Source organism: Sturnus vulgaris, chromosome 17 (genome assembly GCF_052056855.1).
Source record: "Sturnus vulgaris isolate bStuVul1 chromosome 17, bStuVul1.hap1, whole genome shotgun sequence".
In the NCBI taxonomy this organism is placed as follows: domain Eukaryota; kingdom Metazoa; phylum Chordata; class Aves; order Passeriformes; family Sturnidae; genus Sturnus; species Sturnus vulgaris.
The window spans coordinates 13505833-13522580 of record NC_142259.1 but is presented as its reverse complement, the minus strand read 5'-3'; positions in this window follow the sequence as shown (position 1 = coordinate 13522580).

The following is a 16748-nucleotide window of genomic DNA, read 5'->3' as shown; positions in this document are numbered from 1 at the left end:
CCCCTCGGAACAACTCGCACCGCCCCGGGAGGAACCGCGCCGGCCCCGGAGCGGCTCCGGAGCGGCCCCGGCGGGATCCGCAGTGACCCCGCAGCGCTCCTGAGTGAGCAGCGCCCTTCTCAGAGAGACCCGCATGTCACCGCACCGCCCCTCTGGACACCCTGCACTGTGGTCACTGCGCTGCGAAGAGAGAGAAAAGACAGCAACACACACGGAGCTCTTTTGCGGAAAAAAGGCCAATTTATTGTACAGACATCCTGTATTTAAAGTGTGTTACGTGCAGCCAGGACAGGACAGTAGTTCATTGGACAATTGGGACAAACATCCCCTGGGACAGCATGTCCGGATGTCCCATGGGAAAGACACCGGGTGTTAATCTTTATTATGAATTCCCTTCTGTTTTTCACCATGTTATCACTCTGGGAGAGTTCCTCCCTAACTGAAGCTGCAGTCAGCTTGTCAGCCTGGGAATGGAGCTGAGAGTCAGGAGAAATCCAGGCCTGAAAGGAATTGCCAAGCTGTAATTCCCCAGCTCTCTAAATGTGTGTGTCCACACTGCATCACCCTGGGAGAGACCCGCATGTCACCGCACCGCCCCTCTGGACACTCCACACCGCCCCGCACCGCTCCCGGAGCGCTCCATTCCACCCCGCACCAAACCCCGAGTGCCCCGGGCCGGGACAGAGCTGACACAGCCCCATCCGAAATCCCTGTGCGACCCCCGCATCCTCATCCCCGCATCCTCATCCCCGCATCCCCATCCCCGCATCCCCATCCCGACCCCGCACTCCGCTCCAGCCGGGAGCGCCCTGAGCAGCCCCGCCGTGCTGGGCCAGCTCTGTTTTTTTGCCCAGAAAATCTTCGGGATGGCTGAAATTCAGGCAGCGTTGCCCGGAGTCTCCTCCGGAGGACGCGGTTCGGGTAACCCGAGCTGCCCCGGCCGTGCCTCTCGCTGGGGAAATGTCACAGGAGCCCGCGGTGCATTTTTTACGTTTATTTTTTTATTTTTGTGGTTGCAGTAAGGACAGACCTTGCCTGGCACCGGGCCCTGGGGTTGCCTTCTGTGGCTCCAGGTTCTCCAAGAATGTGCAAACGCTGCCAAGTACTCGAGAGATGCAGCAGAGAGGGGCTCTGCACACGGGTTACCTGCCAGTGCCAGGCTATAAATACCGTGTCCTGGAAAAGGGGGCTGCTCATCTCTGCAAAACAGCTTTTCATAGAAATACACAAATACAGGCAGCCCAAGGAGGTCAGCCAGACAAGGGACTTCCACTTTGGAAATTGTCCTGGCACGGAAATTACAAATGGGACTGATGCCTCAAGTGTGAGCTTTCATATTTTCCAGATTCTGTACTGCATTAGGATATAACTCTGAATTTTATATAAAGTGTTAGCAAGTTCTCCTCACAGTGTAGTTAGATAAAACAATCCTTGTCCAGCCTGAGAAACAAGGACACGCTGCAGCTTCAGCCCCAAAAAGTGCAAACAGCAGCGAATGGAGGAGAGAATCTGGGAGGATGGGACTGCAGAACCTGGAGCTGGGATTGGACAATGAACCCCAATATGGAAATGGAAACAAAACTGATAAAAGTGTGAAAACTCCTGACCCATTGTCCACCTTGGGTCCATCTGGGGTGTAACCTCAGCCAGGCTCTTGCACTGCCCAGGGTGAATCCTTGGAGGGGTTTTTAATAAATCTCTGATTTATTCCTTTAACTCTGTCCAGCCTCTGCTCCAGGGAACCTCTCCAGGCATCAGGACAGCAAAGATGGGAGAGCAGGAATCACCATGAGAGCAAAAATGGGAGAGCAGCCCCCAGCTGGGCCATGGGGAAGAGATGCTCACATTTGTTTAGGTCACAGAATCAAAGAATCTTTTAGGTGGGAAAAGATTATGGAGGCTAAATCCCCCTCTGATAAAAGTGGCCCCAGTGTGGGTTGGATGAGTGGCTCCTTCATTTTGGGCAGGCAGGAGTGATGTGGTGGCAGCGTGGTGCTTGCAGCTCTTGCTTGAGGAGGTGATTACACTTTGTGAAATATTAATTGATGGAGTGGATTTTGGAGGGCTCTCCAGCTGAAGGACTGATTCACTGAGGATGGAGAAGGCAAATCTGCAATCCTCACTTTGGGATTTTACCCTTCCTGCTCCTCTTCGTGGAGCTTTTTTACAGAATGCACAAAATAAAGCAGCCAGGAACAGCAGAACCTTCCACCCCCGTGCACCAAAACACAGCAGAAATTAGAGGAATATTCTGAGATAAATCTGGAATATGACCTTGAGGCCAGCAGGTTGATCAGAGGGATGGAGCATCTCTCCTAGAAGGAAATGCTGGGAGAGCTGGGATTGTTCACCTGGAGAGGAGAAGCTTTGGGAGCTCAGTGTGGGCTCCCAGTGCCTGAAGGAGCTGCAGGAAGATGGAGAGAGAGGATTTCCAAAGGATGGAGGGACAGGACACAGGGAATGGCTTCACACAGCTAGAGAGGAGGTTTAGGTGGGATACTGGACAGGAATTCCTCCTGGGAGGGTGGGGATGCCCTGGCACAGGTACCCAGAGCAGCCCCTGGATCCCTGGCAGTGCCCAAGGCCAGGCTGCAGCACCCTGGGACAGTGGAAGTTGTCCCTGCCATGGCAGGGATGGAGCAGGATGAGCTTTAGGATCCCTCCCAGCCCAAACCATTCCATAAAACCCACACACAGCAATATGGCAAAGGCCAGGCTGCAGAACTCCCAAGAAATGCACTTTTGTTCACTACTAATGCTGGAAGCTTCAAGTGAATTCTACACCCAGGATTTTAAAAAAAACCCAAAACAATAATAAACAAACCCAGAGAGGCTTGGTTGGGTTTCAAAGACATTTGGAAGAAATGACAGAGCCACTTTAGATGGCTTTTCAGCAAGTTTAGACGTTTCCTCTAATCCCTGGCAGGACCTGGAAACACTCACTGCTGGTTTCATCAGCCACTGCAGGTAAACACATTCCTGAGAGCTTGGCTAAGTCAAGGTGGATTGAAGCCTGTGCTTATTCTTTGATGAATTACAATATTAGAGGCCACTTACATCTTCCCTTTGAACAGCAGAAATCCCTCACACACGCCACGGTTCAAAGAGAAAATGCTCTTTAATTCCCGTGTGGGTAATACATTCCAAGGATGTGCCAGAAAATCTCATTGTTCAGTTTTTCCACTCGCTGCTACCTGCAAAAAAAAAAGAAAAAGAAAAAAAAAACAAACAAAACTTGTTTCCCACTTTTTAATATGGAAATGTGGGCCCTGGTGGGTTTGAGGAATCCTTTCCTTTCCCTGGGATCTGCTGAGCATTAGCCCTCACCACAAGGAAATGCAGCACTATATTTATCTTTAGCCACATTCCAAACTGTCAAAAAAAAACCTCTTTAAAAAGCTGCCACTGAAATTCTTTTCCTTTTAAAGCCAATATTATTGCTGTTATTTCTCAGGAAAATAAAGAGCCAAGGGTCACTTTGAAGCACCAGCCTGTTGTTAATAATTTAAGTGGATTATTGTTATATTTTAATCTCATTAAAACTCCCATTGTGCTGCCCTACAATGATCTCGTTGCTTTTAATCACAAATTGTAACTCAGTTTTCCCCAAATGCCATCCTGACATTTGAAAAGGAAGTTACATTTATCTTATTTATCTGCAGCACAGAACCCTTGGCTTTTCCCAAGAAATAATAACAATAATATTGGCATTGAAAGGAAAAGAATTTCAGGATGTTATTTCATCACAGCTGAAATCTGCCAAACATCTCTGGGACTTCCCAAATTAAAGGATAAAAAAGTGCTTATTTTCATGGAAGTTATTTCCTGAGACTAGTCAAGCATTTCCTGATTAAAAAAAAACAAAAACCAACAAAAACCAACCAACCAAACAAACAAACAAAAACCCAAAACAACAACAACAACAACAAAGTTTTTCATTTGATCATCATGAAATGATTTTCTGGAATTTTATAACATATGTCCATATTTTTAAATGAAATGCTCCCCTACCATTTTGCCTTCATAAGGTCAAGATGCCAACTTGATTTTTCCTCTTTTTTTGGATTTTCCAGAGGAGTTTGGAGATGATCCCATCACCAGGAAATGTGCTGGCTTTTCCAAATGCTGGGAGTTTCTGGAATGCAATATTTCCACCACAGGATCTCCATGAAAAGCTTTTGGGCATTCCAGTGTCTAATTTTGCTGTGGTGTGAGGAACATTTTTGACATTTCCTCTTGAATTTTGCAGTAGGAATTGTGAATTTGGATGAGTTCTAGCTGTGAGGAGATAGAACAGATAATGAGTAAAGTAAGAGAACTTCAATTCTTTATAAAAATTGATGAGTTTTCTCATGTTACTGCAGACTTAGAAATCCCTTATTCTCCTTTTGCAAAGTGCTGCTTGGATCATTTAATTTCTGGAGAAAGACCAAAAAAAAAAAAAATAAAAAAAAAAAGACTTTATCCCGAATTGATTTCTTTCAGAATGCAGAGATTTGATTAATTTTGCCTCATTACTGTGGCTTGTTCTCCTCTGGTGCAAATGGTGGCTCCCCAGCATAAAACTGCTCAGAAATTCCTTCCCCACTTATGTGTCATGGTGCTAATTAATTTTGAGTGAATGAGTTCTGCTGAAATGAAGATTTCTCAGGTACTTTTCCCTGCTGTTCAGATTTCTTTTACATCCTCCACAATCTGTTTCTAAGGCAATGTCCAGCTCTGTCAGGTTCCAGGTCACAGAATTTAGGAAACATCCATAAAATTGGGCATAAATTCAAGCATTCCCCAGTGAAGTGAGGGCAGGACCTTTGGTTAAAACATCTTTATTCACTCCAGAGATTTTTAAATATATCAGGTAGAAAACTGCATTAGTGAAATGCACACTGAGTTACTATGCAGATGTCAGTCAGTGCCAAAACATGAAAATTCATGAGAATCAACATTTAACTGATAAAAAAAAAAAAAACCATCCCAGCAGCAGGAAGGCACAGAGCTCGCTGTGCAGCAAGCAGCAGGAACCACTGATAATCAATATTTAATGGCAATAAATAATCGATTGATTTCACTACAATGAAAGCAACACTCCCCTGTCACTGTGCACAGTGCAGGATTCGTCCCGAGAATTCTGCTTTGTGAGGAGCGAGGTGGAGACGGGCAGAGAGAGGGAAGGGGGTGGGAAATGCAAAATTTAACTGGAAACTCTGCTCTGATTGGAATATTTTATCCCTAACAGAATTCCTGCCAGCACAGGGAATGCTAAGGTGGGAATGAATATGTGCAGGAATGCAGGGGAGCAGTGAAAAAGCCAAGGTTTGTTTGTATTTTGGTGACAGTTGTAGACATTTGAGCACTTTTTCATCCCTGCTCTCCTGCAGACACACCCGGGTGTCACAGTAAAAGGTAGATGGGACTCCGTTTTTTTTCATGCAGAAAAGCCCCTCCTTTTTACAAAGCTTACAAAGCTTTATATTTATAAATTTCTATTTTTATATTTCTCTTCTCGTGGAGATTTCAGTCTGTCCTTTGCCTTGGGAATTTTCCTCGTGGTGTCCAAACAGGGAACAGTTTCTTCCCAATATTCCATCCATCCCTGCCCTCTGTCAGTTTGAAGCCATTCCCCGTGTCCTGTCCATCCTCTCTCTCCATCTTTCCTGCAGCTCCTTCAAGGCCACACTGAGCTCACCCCAAATCTTCTCCTCTCCAGGTGAACAATCCCAGCTGTGCCAGCCTTTCCTCCCAGCAGAGCTGCTCCATCCCTGGCATCATCCTGGAGCCTCCTCTGGACCCTCTCCAGCAGCTCCAGCTCCTTCCAGACCCCAGGGCTGAGTGCAGGATCCCAGCTGGGCTCTCACCACGTCAAGTTCTTCTCCACAATTAATTTTTCACTGCACGAATTCACACAAGGCTGAAAATGTTCCTGCAGGAGGTGGGGACAGCAATAATGACATGCAGGCTGTCAGGGCCACTCCTTTGGCCACCAGCAGCCCTTCCTGGTCAGTCCCTTGGATCTGGAGAGATGTCACCCACTGACCCACTCCCCTGGCAGCTTCTTCCCTCTTTTCTGAACGTCCTGGAACAGCACAGGAGCCAGCAGGGCAGAGATTTTTGATGAAAATTGGGCGAGTTTATCTCAGGGCATACGCGGAGCTGGTGGTGGCTCCTGGGGACACTTGGAGTCCCCATGGCACAGCCAGGCTGCTGGGAGAGCATCAAACAGCTCCTGGGTTAATTGGGATGTTAATTGGGAGGGTTAATTGGGCCCTGGGATGGATCAGCTGTGCTGAAAGCAGCTCCAGTTCCCAGCATGGCCCAGTTCAGGAGTGATGCTGGGATGGAGCCGTGGCAATAAATCCTGGAGGAGTTTTTGTTTCCATGGCCCTGGAGCAGGCTCTGCTGTCACCCTCCATTTCCCTGACACCAAACTTTAACAAATGGCATTTCCTCTAAAGAGAAAAGCCCTTTCTATCCAACCTCCTCTGGGCAGCTTTGCTGAAAAGCATTTCTGGGTAATGTTTAATGTCATCATCACATTTTTCTGCTTTGTTTCGAACTGCCACTAAAAATAAAATGTGTAATTGCAAATCTAATTACACAGATTGCCTTTATAAACGTGATTAGCAACTGGGTATTTTAATGAGCAAAACACAAACCTATTATTGCTATTATTAAAGGTTTTGTGACATCTCTTGCTTTAAAGGTGTTGGTGATTTGGATGGATAAAGTTCTTTAGTGGCTTTTCTCCTGGAGCTTTTTTTCCTGTATCCAACTTAAATGAAGGAATTGGACTGCACTGCATTGTAACAAACCCTTGAAATCACTGACAGGAAAGAATCAAATTTATATCCAGTGGAATCTCTAAGTCCATTTTAGATACATTCAGGTGTTGTTGCCACCTCTCGAAACTGAATTGGAAAGGTGAAAAACGGACTTTTAAAAATCCCCAGCCCCTTTTTTAACATCATCAGTTTGTTTTTATTAATTTTAGAAATTACATTTCCAGGCATTTGAATTTCAGAATAACAACAGGACCCTGAAGAACAGCTTGGTTTGAACCTTTAATTTCCAGAATCAGAAATGATGTGAGTGGAGTTTGGGTTTAGTCCTGCCCATTTCTCAAAGGACATCCCAGCCCAGACCACCCCAATAATCCCAGAAAACATTTTGTATGGATTCACTGTCATTTTTCTGCTTTCACCTTCATTTCTAGGAGAAAGGCAGAAGGATTTTTTCTCTGAAATGCTGTTGATTTTACTTTAGTGGCTCTTTTTTGGGGGGGGGAGTTGGAATTAATGCTGGCAGCTGAGCAGGATGAAATCCTGCTCTGGTCTCAGGAACTCCTGAGCTTGGGCAGCAGCAATGAACTCCTCTCCCAGGGACACTTTTTGCTCTGAAAATTCCCAACCTAAGCCAAAAATGAAGATTATCCTTTCACTCCACAAGTGGCAGTGCAGAAGATAAGCAATGGTGCCAGCAGATTAGAAAGACTCCAAAATATCCTTGTAAAAGAAACTTTTAAGGCTTTGATGTGTCCTTATCTGGCAGGGAGAGATTTCCCAAACATTCCAGAACAGAAACAATTGCACTGCAGGACTGGGAGAAAAAGCAATAAACTCTGGGTGCACTTTTGGAGAAAAAAAAAAAAAAAGCAGCCCAGGCTTTAAGGAAGGACAAACTACACATAAAAAAAACCCCAAACCAAAATCAGTATTAAAAAAAAAATCAATATTAAATAAAATATACCTTGCACATATAGGAACTAATCAGCTCCTTGTAGCTTAGTGCAAAGGAGTCATTGAGTTGGGAAATATTTTTACTGATAAATATCAGGAAAGAGGGGAAAAGCCTTCCTAATAGTTCAATGGTACAATTTAACAGACACAAAAAGTAGAAATGGAATCAGCCTATGTGAACTTTGCAGTATTTTCAAGGATATTTGGGCAAAAAGATTGCTCAAAACTCATGAACCAAAAGCCAAAATTCAGAGTGGTGAAGCTAAAAGGCAGGCCCTGAAAATATATATATATATATTAAAAAAAAGATAAAAAAGTTTATTTAAAAATCTGTTGAATTGAAAATGAGTAACTGCAAACAGCCACACTGGCAGAGCATTTCAGCCAGAGGAGGTTTCAGATGGTTAATGGTAATTATAAAATATGTGACAAATTAACTCAGAGCAAGTGAAAATATGCATGACAGAGAAAAGCAAATATTACAGTGCTGTTCACAGCTCCTCAGCCTTTCAGTGGCAAGAATCTTAGAATCAGTCAGAAATGACTTTAAAAATTGAAAAAAACCAACAGTAAAAGCAGTTTTTTGGAAGATGAAGCCACTGCAGTTGCAATGGACCCATCCAGGCATTGTGGGGCTGATTAAGAAAAATGAAAATTAAGAATTTTTAGAAACCAACCCAACAACCCAGTGAAAAAAAAAATCATATTTGTGATTGACATTGCTCCCTGTAACTCTGCTTCACAGGCAGGGCTGTGAGAAAAGCCCTGAGCATTCCAATATTCCAGCACAGGAATTTTCTCCCCTCTGCCTTTCCCTGCAGCCAGAGGTGTTTCCATCTCCAATCTCTGCTGGGACCCTGGCAAGTCACCACCAGCACAAATTCTGGTGTATACAATGCAATTCAAATATCATACACAAAATAATAATGTAATATACAAACATAATACACAATATCAGACACAAAATATAATAATACAATACATGATATAATACACAATACAATAATGCAATACAGAAATATAATACACAAATATAATACACAAATGCAATACACAAATATAATATAATACACAAATATACTACAGAAATATAATCCACAAGATAATAATATAATACACAAATACAATACACAATATAATAATGTAATACAAAAATACAATTCACAATACGATAATACAATACAGTAATATAATAAACAGTATAAAAATATAATACAGAAATATGATACTATAATACAGAAATATAATCCACAAGATAATAATGTAATACACAAATACAATACACAATATAAAAATATAATACAGAAATAGAATCCACAGTATAAAAATATAATACAGAAATATAATAATATAATACATAAATATAAGCCAGAAGATAATAACGTAGTACACAAACATGATCCAGATAATAATGTAATACACAAATATAATTTTGTTGTTTTCAATTTACAGGTACTAAAATGCGGGCGGAATGTTAAATCGCTTTTTTTTTTTTCTTTTTTTTTTTTTTTTTTAGTCCAATTTCCCTCTTTTGGCGTTTTCCCAGCCCTGGAAGCGATGCTGGCGAGCAGAAAGGAGCACGAGGAGCAGAGAGCCAGCACAGACAGCAGCTGGAGCAGACTGTCACCTCCCCAGCAGGGACAGCAGGGACAGCAGACAGGAAAAACATCCAACACACACCGGGAGCTTCATGGGATTGGCATCAAACTGCAACCCGTGGAATGAAAGAGACAATAAGACAAAGAGCTTCACGTGTCTGCTGGAACGGAGGAAAAACCAAAAAGGACCAAGATTCCAGTGAGGACATCCCTGGGAAGGACCAGGATTCCAATGATCACATCCCTGGGAAGGACCAGGATTCCAATGATCACATCCCTGGGAAGGATCAAGATTCCAGTGATGGCATCCCTGGGAAGGACCAGGATTCCAGTGATCACATCCCTGGGAAGGAACAAGATTCCAGTGATCACATCCCTGGGAAGGACCAGGATTCCAGTGATTAAACACTTGGGAAGGATCAGGATTCCAGTGATCACATCCCTGGGAAGGACCAGGATTCCAGTGTTAAACACTTGGGAAGGATCAAGATTCCAGTGATCACATCCTTGGGAAGGACCAAGATTCCAGTGAGGACATCCCTGGGAAGGACCAGGATTCCAATGATCACATCCCTGGGAAGGACCAGGATTCCAGTGATGACATCCCTGGAGTGAAGGGCAGGCTGGCAATGAGAGCTCAGGGGGTACAGGGTGTGAGCAATCCCCAAACCGGCCGTATTTCAGTGAGCTAAACGCAGATTTGCATTTCCCCCGGGGCAGGGAGGGCAAAGCTGATGATTTTTCCTGTGGAAATGTGAGCAGCCACACAGACACATCACGGGGATGGATGTGGCCTCTCCCATCACTCTCTCAAACGAGGCCATTTCTGAATAAAAACCTTCCTTTAGTCTTGCTCCACTTTCTCACCTGTGACTGCAAAGAAATTTCCATCACCACGTCCTGTTGGTGCCTTTTAGGACTGCCTAAAAACAGAGGCCAGACAGAATTAAGAGAAAAAAACCCAATTTATACATATACATATACATATACATACAATACATTATATATACAATATATTGATATTTATTTCTATTTATTGAAGGGCCTTCAGGTACATTTAGGGCAGACAAAGCCCCCCCCCCAAGGGGTTACACCAGTGACATGGAGGGGGAAGAGGAATTCATTTAAAATTCACAATTCTTGGTGTTGCACGATGGCACGAGGTTAAAGGGATGTCTGAGTGCAGACAGCTCACGTTTTAAAAAAATTCTCATTACATTTTGCCCTGGAGTAATGATTTCTGCAATTAGGATGTTTCCTTCAGCTAACCTCTCTCCCTCTATCCAGGTTTTCCAACCATCTTCATTATCCTGGAGCACCCTCAATGCAAAATTTACAGCAATGATCAAATCTCTAGGAAGCTCGTGTTCAGTATTTTTATTTTTTTTTAATAAAGTGCCTCAAATTAAGGACTGGAGACAACAAAATCATTTCACTGCTCAGTCTTAAAAATGTTGGAAGAACTAATCTTCAACCAATGCATGGATTCACTGATCCATCACAGAGAGCACTGACAACGATGTAGGAATGCTGAATTTCCGTGAATTTCTGTGAATTTCTGTGAATTTCTGTGAATTTCTGTGAATTTCTGTGAATTTCTGTGAATTTCTGTAATGCTGCAGCTCAGCCACATTCCTGGATTCCTTAGGGATCATTCGCTTCTGTTTTTTCAGGACATCTAAAGAAATTCTTCTGAAGCCAAATGGATTTGTTCTCCTCCCACTGTTTGATTCTCGGGCCAGTGCACATTACAAAGATCACGGTAAAAAATGAATCACAATAATTTGAAACCACGACGTGCTGCCACCTCCCTTTGATGGATTTGCTCATGAATATTTATCAGAAAACCCCAGAATCTGCCTCTTGGGCCCGAGCTGATCCACACAGCAGCATCCCAGAGCAGGATGTCACTGAGATCTGCTCCAGCACCTTCAGAGGCATCCCAGGGAACAGAGAGGCTGCAGAATTAAAGAGAATTCCCCCAGGCAATGGGAGAGCTAAAAACCACTGGAGAAACGCGAGGAATGGCAGAAGGACTCGTTCTGTTCCTTCAAATAATGAATTGGCTTCAAAGAATCGAGTGGAGCTGTTGTCTTAGTAACCCAGTCCGAGAGAGAAAAATCTTCTGGGAAGTTGGCAAGGAGAGGCTGGAACATCTGCACACCCAGGCAGGCTGGCAGATCCAGGTTCTCTGGCAATACCTGGCAGGAATTGTGTTGGAATTCAGTAAATGCTGAATTAAACAGAACAAAAGAAGTTGTTTTTGCTGCCTCTGTGGCACTCGTTTCCCCCCAGAAAAAGAAAAAAAAAAAAAAAAAAAAAAAGAGAGAAAAAAAATAAAACTGGCAGGTCAGCTCAGGACACGCCTCACTGGGAGGATTTTGGGGTTTTAAATAAATGCAGGACCCTCCTCATGCCCCAAATGCCAATCAGTCAATAAAACTCATCAGTGACCAAGTTGTGTGAGGGAGAGCATTTCCTGTAACCCTGTTTGAAAGGATTTTTCAGTGTTGTGCATTTGGAGCTGCAAAAAAAGAGAGTTATCAAAATAGGAACTAAAATCAGAAATGTGTTCAGGCACTGAACTGTGCATGAGCTCTCTGCCATGGAAATGTGTGCTGCAATCACAATTTGTTAAAAATACATCATTCCCTCGGGCTAAACCATCTGCAGGGACTGAAGGCACCTTTGTGGACAAGCCAGGATGCTATTGGTTTAAAAAAAAAAAAACAAACAACCAGGAAATTTGTATCAAAAATAAAATACAAAATGTGTGGCCAGCAGGAGCAGGGCAGGGATTATCCCTGGGCACTGGGGGGGGTCACAGTGTCCAGTTCTGGTCCCCAACTGCAAGAGGGGCTGGAGAGTGTCCAGGGCAGAGAATGGAGCTGGGAATGGGCTGGAGAATTCCTGAGGGAGCTGGGAAGGGACTGGAGAATTCCTGGGGGAGCTGGGGAAGGGAATGGAGATTTCCTGAGGGAGCTGGGAAGGGACTGGAGAATTCCTGAGGGAGCTGGGAAGGGACTGGAGAATTCCTGAGGGAGTTGGGAAGGGACTGGAGAATTCCTGGGGGAGCTGGGGGGTCTCAGCCTGGAGCAAAGGAGGCTCAGGGGGGCCCTTGTGGCTCTGCACAAGTCCCTGACAGGAGGGGACAGCCGGGGGGATTTGGGATCTGCTCCCAGGGAACAGGGACAGGAGGAGAGGGAACGGCCTCAGGCTGGGCAGGGGAGCTCAGGGTGGATTTTAGGGAAAATTTCCCCATGGAAAGGGTGGGCAGGGATTGGAAGTGCCCATGGAGGTTTGGATCCCCATCCCTGGAGGTGTCCCAGCAATTCCTGGAGGTGGCACTCAGAGCTCTGGGCTGGGGACAAGGTGGGGATCAGGCAAAAGTCACAAGATTCTGTGATTTACAGAGGAAAAAAAAACTCCAATCCAAAACTCAGTCTTCAGAAACCAAACTGTTCTTTTCCAACCCCCACTGTTATTGTAAAAGAACAATTGCTGTGGCAAATAGAAAGATTTAACTGGAGTGCCTGAAATGTTCTCTGCTGAGCAATATTTCATAAACTCATCTGTATTTCATGGGTTTGCTCTGCAAACAGCAGAGAACTCTGCAAGTCACACGACAAACAATCTTTTGCAGCATCACTTGGATTTTTGAGTGATCTGAAGTGAGGGTCTAAGAGGCAATAAAACATTTCAGATCATCTGGGATCCCTTGCTGGAATTTTAAATGTGTTCCTCAAAGGACAGAGTGGTGCTTGTGAGCCTGGAGTTCAATTGGCTTTAGTGGTGTCAATGCAAAAGAATGTTAATTAGTCAGAAAAAAAAAAAAAATGCTCCGTGATAAACATGGCAGCCCAATTTGTATTCAAATATGACTTTTCTGGTCTAAACTAGAAAGCAAAGCAATTAGCCTGCAAAGGCATTAACTGCTGGGGTTATTCAGTGGATAATGAGCAAATGCAGCCACGCTCGGCAATGCTGTTTTTCAGTGCCTTTAATGCATTCCCAGCATTGGGGTTTGTTTTCCATGCTGGTGATTAACAGCAGCATCAGACCCTGCTCTCAGCTGCCTTACAAGACCACAACATTTATTGCAGGAGCAGCACTTGGCCCACTGCAATCCCTGAATTTCAACCACAGCTCAGCAGAGAAGCTGAGCATTGAAAAACCTCTTCAGGGTGTGCAGAAAGGGCTGAGAGCTTGACTTGGTGGCTTTTAAAATGTAAATAAGAAATTATCAGAAATCCTCAGCTCACGGGCAATTCCCCAGAAGGAATGAATGGAAACAATGCCAGGCTTGGTTTTGGGTTTTTTTTTTTTGGATGAGCTTCCCAAAAGGCACTGCTTGGTTATGGGCAGCCCCAGGGTGGCAGTGAACCTTCGCTTTTTAATGAAGGAGCAATCCTGCCAAAAGAATAATTAGAGAGGTGTCAGAGAGGAATTTCTGAGCCGTTTCCCATTTCCTGACAACTGCAGAGTGAGAGGGGACACCTTGGAGTTTGCTGGGTGGGGAGAATTTCAGGCTGTTGTGTTCCCACCCCCTGGCACTGCCTGTGCATTTCCTGCAGGTTTGAATCCCAATAAATTCATTTCCTCCAGGTTTGAATCCCAACAAGTTGCTGTTCCAGCTCTATATTCACAGCAATGTGGGAAGGGGAGCCCAAAAAAGGGGAAGGGGATCCCAAAAAACCAACACCTGGAGATGTGCAGGTGCTCAAGCCAAAAATCTTTCCATTTGTTCTGCAGGCTCAGAAATTCCCTGATGTTCTATAAACCCTGGCACAGCTTGTGCCAAAACTGGGACCCTCCAGAGCTGTTTTATTGCATCCAGAGGTTAAAAAAACCCCACTAAAATTCCTTAGGGCTGGATCATCCCAGCAATGAGATAAGGAGCTCAATTCTTTTGAGGGCCAACTGAAAGGCCACGTAATTAGATAAAAACAAATTATAATTCTATTGAATTATTTTAATGAAACATTCATTCCAGCAGCAGAGAGTGTGCATTAAGGTGTCAGAAATGTAAATGGCTAAAAAGCACAATGGGGCATTAGGGAAAAAGCACATTATCCTGGTGTCACATTATCCTTGTGAAGTGCAACCAACTCGAAGGGGAAAATAGATCCCTTCACCAAATTTACATTGGAACTGTCAGAATTAAGAATATCTCTGAAGGATAATGTAATATATCACCATTTTCTTAGTCAATATTTGACAAAAAGTCTTTTTTTCCCCACACTTTCTGTGTGAAGTCAGACTCCTCCTTTTTCCTGGTCTGTTGTTTCCCTGTGCACACCAGGAGAGGGGAATTTGATAAAGGGATAATAAATGCCCAACCTATCCCTTTATTGGGATATCACCTGGTGCAATATTGCAGCCAGCTTTGATTATTGGCAGCAAACCAGGCCAGGCCAAAGCCCACCCCAACCTCACACAATAAATCTCTTTCCTCTCGATTTTGGATCCCTCCACTTGGGCTTCACTGGAGAAATAAATGTTCTCCTTCAGCACTTGCAGAGCTGGGATTTCTTAGCAATGAGAAAAGTCTGTCAGGAGCCCCATGAGCAATCCTGGGGCCCAGGCAGCCTGGCCTGCTGAAATTAAAAAGTTGCTTCTTTCTCCCAAGGATCACAAGCAGTGAGAAAGAGCCTGAAAGAAGAATTTAAGAATTTAGCTGACAGCTCAACTGCATGAGCCTTTTTTCTGCACCCAACAGCTCCAGTTGGGATCCCAGCTGTGTTTACTGCTGTGGCAAAAAGCATTCTTTGACTTGTAAGCTGATTAAATTTGACCCAGAAGTTACAGAAAAATGGATGTAGCATCCTGTTAATCCAATTTATTTTTTTTTGTTAACCATCCAGCATCTCACACACAGCAAGCTGAAGAAGTGGGAAGGGTTTAATAACATATTACACCCAAAAAAATGACCTTTCCCTCATTCCTTTTTTGGGATGTTTGAGTGGGAAACGCTGCCCTGTGCTGTGCCCTGGGCATGGGGCAGTGTTTAATTGGTTTTTTTTTTCCAGCAGGAAAAGCTGCTCAGGGCCATCCTGAACAGGGCTCAGAGGATTTGTGGAGTTTTTCAAACTGAGGGGGCCACTCAGGCTGGAAATTGCAACACCTTTAGTGACCCCTCTGGATCTGGAGGGATGAAGAAGGCCAGGTCTCCTGTATTAATGTTAAATAATTAATAATGTTTAATTAATAAGCTGTTTGACTAACAACTGGACTTTGAATGCACGAGGAAATGGAGGAAGGGAGTCCATGGACACAACAGGCTCCAGGGGTTCCTGATGGAAATTCGTGTGAGCCTCGAGTTCCTGCTGCAAAACCAAGCTCCCAGCAGCTAAACTCAGTCTTTGCTTTGCTTCCTTCAGCTCGTTTTGGAGACCCAACTTCATGACATCCCATCCCATGAGGCTGTGAGCAGCCTGAAGAAGCTGGGAGAAAAATCCTTTCCTTGAGGCTGGGATTCCTGCACCATCCCGGGGGAATTTTGAAGGGTGTCTCACACCTATTTCAATCCCCCCACCTCTGATTTTGCATTTCTTGATCAGCAGCTGGCTCAGAGAATTAAAGCAGCTGTTCTTTGGGAAATGAGGGCTGCTGAAAAGTTGTTTAGCCTTGGCAGTAAATTCATCCAGACTTTGTTTTTCCTTTGCTGCTTCTCCTCATCAGATTACAACTCGAATATTCCACATGCCAAGAGCCTTCCCTACGGCTTTTAGGAGTGAGGGGTTGCTCAGATCCGAGCTGTTAGAGGCTGAATAATTCCTGTGCTCAGTTTTTCAAGTGTCTCCAAGTGATTTCCCTGTCAGACGAGCAATAGGCAGAGAGGTTCATTAGTTTAATTATGGTTTTTGAAGATAAATGCAGGAAAATGGGAACTAGAAGGGCAGAGCATGGAATGAAGCAATCCTCAGCATCACCTGTGTTTTATGTTCAGGACACACTGAACATTAACCTCAATCCCTTCAGGTGATTACTCGGTGCTTTAAATCACTCTCATTGTCCCGGGTAAGTCACATGGAATTTGGAGACCGTCGTTATTTCTTCACCTTTCAGGGTTGTGACCTGCAGAATTTTACCTGCTCCTGATTTTAAATACTTCACTTCAATTGCACATGTGATTTCCAAGACCCCAGCAGAGATATAAAGCTGAAAAATCAGTTACAGGACCTGCTTCACTTCCTATTTATTTCCTTTGGTTGAAATATTTGAAATACTGTCAGGATAATTTTAAAATATCCCATTGCTCCCCATATAAAAATACTTAAGATGATGATTAACTGTTAGAAATGAGATTGATATCACTCGATTGCTGTGTAACTTCAGATATTTAAAAATTCCCCAGATTTGTGCATGCAAATGCTCAGCCCTGTAGCTTTATTAGGAGCAAACAGGATTTGTTATGTGA